This window comes from Betta splendens, chromosome 21, assembly GCF_900634795.4.
Source record: "Betta splendens chromosome 21, fBetSpl5.4, whole genome shotgun sequence".
Lineage (NCBI taxonomy): Eukaryota > Metazoa > Chordata > Actinopteri > Anabantiformes > Osphronemidae > Betta > Betta splendens.
The window spans coordinates 13,456,437-13,465,998 of NC_040899.1; positions in this window are offsets into that span (position 1 = coordinate 13,456,437).

Here is a 9,562-nt window from a genome sequence, read left to right on the forward strand (position 1 = left end):
CATATTGACTTGTCTACAACATTACTCAAAAGGCCAAACCTGCTCTTTTCTCTCAGAGGTAATATAGAATATTTGTCAGTATTAACTCACACGTGCCATTAAATGCGCATAGAGTGATGTGTCATCTGCAAAACGGAACACCGACCCCTAACTACAGATCAGACTATGTGTAATTACAGGCCTTGTGTCCTCCACTTTGCTTTCCGGTTCATTTCAAAGGCGTACTGCACTCGTGCCGTTTGTCACGCGAGCTAATTGCTGCTCAGCCATAGAGAAGAAAAGCAACACACCCACACATGATGTAAAAAACATCCTCGTTAGGCATGAAAAAGAACCACAGCTCAGCAGAGTGCTGACCCATTAACTGGTGAAAGGTGTGAGATGAGAACAGAAATCCTGGAAATGCGGTCACATGAAGTCTAGATGTGTTACCATGGCAACTTCGTTCCTTTGTAAATGGGTGTATCTAGACATGGAGTTCACCTATTCTGGATTGTTAAGCAACAAATCTGTACAGGTTCAAACGGTGATTATACCCTGACAGTTTACTAAGTTTCTTCCTTTTTAATGTGGTAGGTAGAAAAAAATAAATCAACAGAATGTTTGCACATCAGTTATTATTCATTTGAGGCTTCAGGGTTATTGGCATCCATATGTGAGCAGGGAATACAATTCATTAGCTGCACTGTCCCATCATGCTTTGCTACACCACGCGCTGCAGCTAATTAGGCCTCCAACAATATTCTGTTCATAATGTAACAAAGAGACACAGTCCATGACTTGGATATTTGTCCACAGGACATCGAATAATTTTTCTGTCATTGTACATTGTACAGCACAATTGAAATGCAATCATTTCACCCAATAAAATGGTAATAAATAAAACTAGAACATAAAAGTACTAGAAGTAAAGATAAAAAGCAAAAAACGTTAACAGTATACAGTAGCACGTAAAACTTTACGTTCAGTGCACTAATTACCGAATTATTTAACAGTGTATAATATCAACTGGTATCCATTGACTTCACATTAGCAGCTACTGCAGGCAGAACGGTTCAGGGGAGCACAGATATGTGCACCTGCATTTTCATTTTACAATACACTACTGTAAATTGACCTAATCTTACAGTATAATAGCAAAAGGGCAATGACCAATAATAAATATCTGTGAAAATAATGGCAAAAAACTGGTTAATAGCAACAGAATATTACTGTCAGAGGCAAAACACCACAACACCATAATACACTTTATTACTGTTAATCAAAACAATAACAGTAATTAACCCCACTATTTATATATATATATATATATATATAATTATATGTGGAAAAGAACGTACAGTATAGTTTTACTATTACATATAATTTCTAATTCATTTGAAATCATTAAACCAGACCACTGAAATCACAAAAAACAAAACACATGAGCATCATCATCGAACCAATCCGCATCGCTGCTGATGTGATTGACAGGGGCCAGGAGCCAACCAGCTACAAGTAAAAACATTTTCTGGTGATGTGTGCGTCAATGAAATCGACCTCAAAAAATAATGATGTATATTGTCTCTAAGATATTGTTTATTGTACAGACCCCAATACACAGCTATGCAATCAACTGGCCATGAATTTTTTGATCCCACACATGAGTAAATAGTGATTTGCTCAGGTTCATCATTACTGTAGTCACAGTCACTGTATCTAAGAATTTACATGCATTACATAACGATTGTGTCAGAGTAGAGACCGTCTTTGGTCTTTACTGTTTGCCAGGTTATTTATAAGGTTTCATTTCAAAGTTTATAACATTTTCACAACAGTAAAACAAAGTGCTTGCTTCTGGGCAAAGGTCTAACCTGCTTTGGCAGGTTATAAATTCACATGTATCCAGTAGCTTATTGTTGGTAGTTTTATTACTCATTTTTGCACCTACAGCCTAAAGAGTAGGAGCTTTTAAGGCTTTCTATTTATGTAATAATTCATGTGTGCATCTATCATTATTTGATTGCTCACGCCACTAATTGTTCCTTTTGAGTTAAACAAGCATTAGTATGATTAGGCCTGATTGGACTCTGTCAGGGGGTATGAAGTATAAAAGCATATGTAGGTCAGTTCTTGGAACAACTTAATTGATCAACAACACCAATCATCCGGGTTAGAGTCCTCATTGGACCCTGAGTTGAGATTGTGCCTCCCTGCCCAACCACACATTATGTGCATGCTCCACTTAGGCAAACCTATACACTCGTGGGATGGGTAGCAGAGCTATTCTGAAACCTGGCTCTGCGGTGCCTTGCATCCTAAGTACTTTATTCCAAATTCAACCACTTAGGTTTGTGAGGGGCTTCCTACTGACGGAGGGACCTCTACTGGGAAGTGGTGTTGCACACCAGCCATCCCAAAGTAGGATGCTCCTCAGTTTTAATTGCATTAGTCACCACCCATGACTTTGGAGGCTGCCTCCTTGTGGTACCACTGGATAGAGACTTGGCTTTGATGGCTGTGTCTGCTGGACCCCCAGGGAGCTGGCAGTCCTACAAATTTCCTCATAACTAAGCACATACATTTAGCGACTGGGGCCTGGAGGTGAGGCCAGCTGTGTATTATTATTAAGCATTTTGTGATTATGTGTTATTATATATGTATAGGTTTACTGTATGTATATGAATGCACAGTATTTAAGTATGAGTGTATGCACATGCCTTATCATTATTAGTAGTATTAATATTAATTTAATCATTAACATTGCTGCAGTTATTTGCTTCAATTTGGCTCTCGTGTATGTGTGTCATGTATGTGTGACTTCAGTGTGACTGTCATGTTGAGTTTCATAATGTGCCAAACATTTCACGTGTCTAAATTACGCGGTGTGTTTGGTTGAATATGTGTCAAACAATTTATAAATCATTGCATTCCGTTTTTGTTTATGTTTTATACAGTGTTCCAACTCCACTGGAACAGAGGTTTGCAGTTTCATTATTTCTACTTACTACATCATGGACTTCGATGCCAACCCTTCTCCAGAATTTGTTCCCCCATAAATTCATTATTTTCAAAATAAACATCTCTATCGTATGGAGTCAGCTCCTCCAGTTCTTATGACTTATCTCTGGAGAATGTTTGCTTCCTCCTTTTTGCCTCTGTTTCCTGCTGTATCAACACTCTGTCTGTGCCTTATTTGTTATTTCGGCAATGTAAGAACTACTATATGCTCTATATCCAATGTCTAATGGCATGATTCCATTTAATGACAGGCGTCAGCATTACCTAATCTCTTCTCAAATTCTTTAATCAAAATGTTATTATAAATGCATACTGTAAGTTCACAGGTGTCACACAATCAAAACACCAATACATTTTCTAGACTTATCAGGCAGCAGACAAAATACAGGCAGGTGGGTTGGAGCTCAGCGAGGACCCCCAGCAGTGTATAGGAGTTTAATGAAGAGATGGTTCAGAGTGACCTGAGCCATCTCTAAACGACAAACTGGAAATAAAGCTACTACTGTAAAGACACCTCCAACAAAACCAACAGTAACATTAAACTCAGGAGGAAACAACACAAATAAACTCAAAATGGCCACTCGCCCCAGAATCGAGCAAGAAAAGTATAAACTAGACTAAACCTGATTACCAGCACTACACACACATGGAAATCCTGACCTGGCTCCAACGAACAGAGACCTGACTGCTTGAATACCAAAACACACACACACTCACTATTTGATGAAACAGAACAAAACATACTCCACAGAGAAATGTCAGGGAGTCCTCCATGCAAGTAGACAATCAGGCAGAGCCCAGGTTAAAGCGCTGGTGTGTATATTTACTGGGCTGTGGGCAAAGTCAAAGGATCCAGGTCCATGAGGGACTCGAGGCAAAATCAGGATGTGCACGGATGAAATGAGCGTGGTGGGAGTGATAAGAGAGAGAGAAAAGGGCAGAACAGTATGTATAAGTTTACACAAGTGGTCAAACAAGTTTAACCAAGTATTTCATTTGCCTCTTCAACAGGTTTCTGAAATTATTTTTCTTACTTCCTTTTCAAAATTTCATTACAGGGTGAATGACTTTCACATGGTCAGTGATAAACGTTGCCGTGGCAACCTCGCTAATGGAAGAGCGCCGTGTTGCGACTCCCTCATTCTTCTTGACCTCTTGTTTCTAAATGGTTGGATCGGTGACTCATGCACGTACAGTTCACAGCCGTAGTTTGTGACAAGTTGTCCTTCATGATTTTAAGATCGTTCTTAGGATCTTGCCGTGCTCTGCATTAACTGCAATAGTTAGAGCAAGATCCTCATCACAGGCTTTTGGGTTTAAATTGAAGACACAACCAGCTTCTATTTACCTTGTGCTTTTCCTGCTTGAGACAGTTTTGCAGCTATAACAAACTACACAGGTTGATTTTAAGCATTGTGCTGACCCTGTGGCCTCCTGTCTTTCTGTCTGCTTCCAAATATTTTAAAGTCTTGTGCAGGATAAAAAACTAGGACAGCGTTGGACAGTCACCAACCAGAAACAGGAGTCATGCAAATGGGATGAAACTGACTGACTCACGGTGGAGTGAATAAAAGGAAGCGCCGCGAACCAGCGTGACATTCTGAGTCCTGCACTGCACATACTGTAACTGAGCAGTAAAATGATTGTGTGTTCCTTTGATCTGTGTTCTGTGCCCCCATTTTGTTTGAACCCGTTTGCATTTCTCATATTCAGACAAGTCAAATGCAGCTTCATTGTGAAAACACTAACTTGGTCCAAAATGAGCTACAATAAATTTGTGTTCCTGCTTTGGGCCACGTAATTAATCTGAATTCATTTGCTGCAGTAGTTCCAGTGTCAGAGTCATGGACATCACTTAATTGTCTCCCGGTTCATTGATGCTGCCCATCCTGCTTTGGTTCCCATACATACAAATGAATTCATTTAAAATAAAATAAAATAAAACTGGATCCAATCAAGTGTCCTGAGGTCAGATGCTGCAGCACTGATGCATGTGTTTCTCCTCGGCTGACGACTGTGTTCACAGTGCGCAGTTAAGTGCACAGCAGAAGGATTGGAGCGCTACCGACAACCACATAGCTACAGTTACTCTTAGGTGAAATGCTGCACCTGCACACAGTTTTAAGACTGTATTGATAAAGCTACTATTGTGGTTCAGGTCAGTGATGGAAATTAACTGAACTAGAAAAGAAACAGTTTTTATTAAGAAGCAAATAATGACAATAAAAAAGACAGTTAATGCATTAATATTGAGGATATGCTGTTTGTGTGCATGCTCATCCCCTGTGCCATTAGAATAAACACTCAAGCCATCAATACTAAATTGTCTCTTTCAGAATTTCTGGCCTACAGTTAAACACACAACGCACATAAGAGGAATTACTCAGATCGCTCATTTTAATGATGACATCCAATGGAATAAACTTCAGTGAGCTCGTGAAAACCCTTTTAGCTCTTCTGTTTTTCTACAGTATCTGTGCTGCCGTATTCACGCTATCTGGTCTGACCTCAAGCTGTTAGTGCTGAGTTTGTGTTCAGCCATCATTCCTTTCAGTCCTGCCGCATTTTCCTGTATGAAAGGACCCACTGGCTCACTGACATGTGCCCTCATCACCTTTGTGGGAATTGTGTTTTCCTCACAGATCCCTGGATGAGTCTGTATACGTGTGTCCCCTGCAGTACCGCGCAGGCTTTTAAGTGCTTACGCACCTTCCCTTCACGGAGCACTGTGAGTCATCACTGTATGAATGAAGCCATAAAAACACCCGACTTGCCTGGACTGTGTGAGTTGCGGTTTGGGAAAATGAGAAAGGGGAAAAATGGACAGATTTACTGTATGAGCTCCTTTTAATGAGCCACAGCAGTCTCGGATCTCTAGGGGAACGGATGATAAAGGCTCTTGAGCTTATTACCTAAAGACCCATGGCTAAAGTTTCCCATGATAAAGATGATAAAGCCTGAGGAACAACTCAAGCAACTAGATCGCATTCTACAAGTGGCTCAGATGCTTAAGTCGTCATTAACACATTTCCATTACTTTAGAGCCTTTTAAACCAAAGCCAATGATGGCTGTATTGTATCTTATGAGTCTTTCTTACCAAGCCAGGTCTCCACCAAGGCCGAGATGCAGTACAATGCATGTGCCTTGAGTTCTGTCCTAAAGGGGCGAATAGAAGTCTCATACCTCCATCAAAACTAGTGCTGGCTGCAGCTCATACATATGCTTTTCAAGTTTAATTACATATAAAGGGGAGAACAAATTGGCTGTGGCATTTCAGACGTGGTGTGGCATAAAAATAGATTTTCTTTGTGCTAAAGTCAAGATCAAATGTCGTGCCAGAAACCAATAATAAAGTCTTTTGGCCGGTTCGTTCGTCTTCATCATCTGTGTGTCTGCGCTTAATATCAGGAATAAGACGGTAGCCGCCTCCCACACTGTGTTCAGAACAAGCACTTTACAGCCGTAGCAGCAAGACGGACGCTTTATTAGTATTTTTTACACACCGCTATTTCAGACCTCTACAGAAAATATTGTAAGATTTTCTTAAAGTTTGCATGGTCACATAGTGGATGAGGGCGAGAAAAGGTTGTTGTGTGACAGACAGCTGTAGCAACAAAGGGCGTGAAGGGACAGAGATACTGCAGATTAGAGCACAAAAAGGAATTTAACCGGACAGATAAGGAGACAAAGGTGGAACATGATAGCACATTCTGGTCTTTGAGGCAGCTCGGAGACCTGCAGTGACCACAGCGCCTGAGAATGTGTGATAATGAACAATGCCACCGGCTGTGTTCATTCTGTGGGCCCATCAATACCTGGAGGGGAGGAGAGTGACTCCCGTGTTCTCCAACCTATTCATCGGCCCCGACCTCATGCCAGCACATGCGTTCACTCCACAGTGCAAAGATGCGTCAGACACTGTATTTAATGTTACCAAGGCAAAATGATCAACTGTACCTACAACAGAAAATGTAAGTTATTTACAGTATCCACCATGTGAGTAGGTGCTGGTTGCATGTGGGGACCCAGATGTGAGAGGAGGATCTCAGAGTGGCTGCTGTGAAACCATCATTGTACAGTATTGTGTGAGTGAGGGCACGTGGCTGTTTGAGCTCCGGTTGGTTCAAATGCACTGAAACCAAGCCTTTATCTACAGTATTTAACTGTAAAAAACACTGTTATAGAACAAAATCCTGAAAGCATGACCCAGTCTATTTAATTACACTATGATATTAATATTGATCCAGTGGAGAGAAGTAAACATCTCATAAATACTTATATAGGGCAGAATGTAATATTAGGAGTGAGTGGGTAAAATAATAAGCCTGAAAATCTATACGATTAGACCGTAACAACAATCTTTTTGACTTGTGATATATTATAAATTAACATAATTTTATATGAAATAATGGTGATGCAGTGATGCTTTGTCAAAATAAATGGAATGTCTATAACCCCTGAACCACCAGGCTTAACTTCCTGCAGCATATAGCGTTAGATGCACTTTTTATTGATCCCCTTGGGGAAATTGCTTCCTCTGCATTCATGCCACACCAAGGAGCTAGCGTGACGTGCCTTGCTCAAGGACACACCTGTATGATGGAACTGGGGACCTTCTGCTCTATTGAGCTGCCAGGCCACAACGAGTGAGAAATCATAAACATACAGTACAGTATAGCAAGGAGCTGTGAAGACTCTCCACTTCATTTATACAAAACAGTATTCTGGACACACAAAGTCACGAGCAATAAATGACTTTTTGTTCTGGTGAACAGCTGGCCTATGTTACGGAATAATGGGTAATTTAACTGAAAGAAAACTAAAATAAAGTGGAATATGTTTCCACTTACCCGATAAATGTCTGACATGCTGATATTTTTCTTTTTTTTTTTAAAAAGCTCTGTCCAACAATGAACAGTGTAACTAAATTCAGAATCTTTTGTGACTCAAAGCCCCAGTTTTTGTCTTTATTTCTAATTTCTGTCCTTTTGTGTGGAGGAGCAAAACCACTTACGAGGAGGCAGGATCCCGTTTTATGGCTTTGCATCACAGACTCCGTTTCACGAGCTGCCATTCCAGCAGTGAAGAGCCCTCCTCCCTGCTCCGATCCGTCCTTTCAGCAAATCACACGTACTGTAACTCATGCTTTAAGTCCACTGCCTGTCCCTGGCAGAAACCTTGATAAAAGGACGTATCTGCTGAGACTGTTGTAGTTTGTGTCAAGTCGTTGGCGTCAGGTTTTGACCTGTACAGTACATCAATACTTACACACTTGAGAAAGTAATAAGAAAACACTTCAACAAAGTAGTTCATAAAATAAGAATGAATCATTTATAGAATGTGTGACTTATTAAATAAAATACAGTATGTAATTTAAGCCACCTCATGTTATATTTCATTCATTATATTTATGCAGTGCAAAAAGTATTGTACTATAAATCAGAATCAGCTTTAATGGCCAACTTTGCACAGGACAACCAAGGAATTGTATGTGGTCTGACTCCATCTTTGTTCCTTCACAGAAAAAAACCCAACAACCCAAATGACTTAATTTTTATATGTTTATGCATTTTTATATCGGTATGCTATGTATACAGTATAACAGATGCCTTCCTATGTTACCTGCACGGCTTATTTGGGAGAAGTCACTTGGGTTATATTGAGGCAGCAGTTGTTGCCTTTTCGGCACAATGAAGGCAAATTGATTTTTCCGAGCTACTGTACAATGCCTGTGATTAGCCCTGTCATCAGAGTCATCGCTGTTAATAGATTATTTTTGCTGCTTAATCCCATTACGCTATACAACATCTCTTACATCACAACAAATTTTCCTTCCCTTTGTTTGTCAAAAACACAAGATAAAAAAACATCAGCGACGTTTCCATGCCAACGGCAATGCATTAGCTCAGTGCCAAGAGCAGCAAAAAGACCCCAAGCTGCTTAAATTGTTCTTCTGCTACTATTCAATTTAAGTGTGCACAAACATTCACCAAGCAGCTACCTCTGTAAGTCCAGTCGGCAATTTGACTGGCTAATGTAATAACACTATTATTATATTCATTTAGGAGGTTTGTGCCAGAAATATAGAGTATTCCACAATACGACGTCTCAGCCCAGTGCCACACTGTTCATGGATGTGATTTAGAGGACGAAGAGGGAGCAAAAGGGAACCAAAACGTTAACCTGATGGAACGATGAGACGCGCTGTCACTGCACACTCAGCTCTTAGTGTTCCAGCCTCTGCTGCAGGACCATTGTCAGGATATTGGCTTTTTCTACCTCTGGCGTTTGGTTTGAGAAGCCCACTTCATATTACTAACTGTGTCACTGCCAGGCCTTGGCTTTGCCACAAGCATTTTGCTGAGCCAACCTGAAAGACCTGTGTCTGTACAGTGAAGCTCTGCTGGATTGTCGCACCTTCTGTCTCACCTATTCGCACTTATCGGCACCGTTTCCCCATCAAAGCACAGTTTGAGTCTGGTGATCAGAATCTAGTGACTGAACTTGTAACAGTAATGCTTGGTTAGAAAAACCTCAAACATGCGGCATCTACTGAGGAAA